General features: G+C 36.7%; 1 protein-coding gene across 1 annotated transcript in view; it reads right to left on the reverse strand.

Annotated features, from left to right (window-relative positions):
• LOC107693561 (MRG/MORF4L-binding protein-like) overlaps positions 1-1,794 on the reverse strand; it is an 11,447-nt gene that overhangs the window by 7,247 nt on the left and 2,406 nt on the right. The gene's annotated exons all lie outside the window — the stretch shown is intronic.

Raw genomic sequence — 1,794 nt, forward strand, 5'->3', positions numbered from 1 at the left:
AATGTATGGGAAACACTGTAGTCTCATAATTGAAGTGTAAATTCTGCAGATTACATCATTGTCCAGTATTGTACTGTCAGCAATTTATTATAAAAACGTTTTCATAATTGTAACATACATATTTACATACATAATTATTCACGTGCATGTGTAATAACTTGCGAAAACTTGAGGCTACAGCAGCACTTCTTCTTCATCGTCGTCTTGTCTGATGCACTCAACCAAGCGTTCTAACCACGACCTCGGCCCTCCCCACCCCCCAACCATTCCAATTTCAGGAAGGCGGGAATTATTTTAATGATATTCTAATGGGCCGCTTTGTGATATCACAAAACCCGGAAAACAAACGCTGTAGTCCAAACGAGCCGTTCGTCTTAGTTCTTGAAAAGGGATTTTTTTAAAACGAAATATCTCCCTTTGGAGTGGACTTTGAGATTTGTAAGTTTGAAGATCTTTTTTATGCCCAAACATACAAACGGACTAAAATTCAAAAAGTGAAAAAGCATAATAGGACCCCTTTAAAATGGAAAGAGCACAGGCAAGGCCAAAGTTTGTTTATATGAAGAGATTTCTTTTATTTGTATTTATTTATTTGATTTGGGGTTTTTTTTTTCAATTTAGTTTTGTTATTTGACATATTTCAATTTCACAAAGAAATGTGCAGCATTTTGTCCAATAAATATAAAAGGACACCTTTTCATTTATAATTTGTCTTAAATCTCAGTTTGTTAAAAATTGTGAGAAAATCATATTGTGAAATCAGCATAGTGAATTGTATTGCATTGCGAGTTGAGTGAATCGTTACATCCCTAGTTTTGACATGACACCACAATTTGCCTTCTTAAGAATTCAAGTATTTTTTCTTAAGAATCTGAAATTAAAGCTCCAAGAATGTGCTGACCTGTTAACTATAAATAATCTCTTTAAGAAAATAAACTTTTGACAAAAAAATAACTAGAATCTAATAATTATGATAATTCTGACTTGGCTGAACGCACACTCAAAATCAGTCATTTATAAAGTTGATATGCTATCTATGTAGGCAATACGTATGGGGCAAAACACCAGGTTTTGGAACAGAACTTGTATCTCTGATGGTTTTAAAGCCTAGAATTATATGTTTGAGATTTTAATAACCAAATTTTACTGTCTGCTTCAACAACTAACAATTTTCAAATTGAAGGCTGAACCATTGTGTGTATTATTTCTTCAACCTTAGGGCTTTTCGCACCGCTTTAGTTCCAGAACTAAATGTACAGTACTAAAGTACTGGGACGATTTTGCGCAAACTATTTCCCAGTACCATTTAACGGGAAATTTCTGAAAAACTGGTGAACGTGCAAAGGATCTCATTATCTTATAAAGCTGCTGCTGTTCAACAAACCTGTCCAAGCAAACCCTCAACATGCCATGCTCCATACACACAGAGAATAAAATATGCTAGGGTGCACAGAACACATAAAAAAAGACAAAAGAGAAAGAAGGACAGCGAAAGAAAGACGGAGAGAAAGACGCACATGGTCAGAGGTCTCTGAAGGCTGTCTACAGAGGCCTCTGGTAATGAGCTGGTCTGTACTGAGCTCAAGCTGGAGTTTTGGAACAGAGCGAAACGTTTTCTTCTGTCCATACCTCGCAAAATCCTGGCCAGCCATACTGGGACCCAGACCTTTGAAAATTAGACACAAATGACCAGTGTGAGCCACGCTGAGCTTCACGCCAACGGGAGAACGATCCAGAAAAAAAAGTGATGCAATGACGCAGGTTTTAATAGACGGCATTCGTCAAAAGGAGAGA

Source organism: Sinocyclocheilus anshuiensis, unplaced genomic scaffold (assembly GCF_001515605.1).
Source record: "Sinocyclocheilus anshuiensis isolate Anshui unplaced genomic scaffold, SAMN03320099.WGS_v1.1 scaffold967, whole genome shotgun sequence".
Taxonomy (NCBI): domain Eukaryota; kingdom Metazoa; phylum Chordata; class Actinopteri; order Cypriniformes; family Cyprinidae; genus Sinocyclocheilus; species Sinocyclocheilus anshuiensis.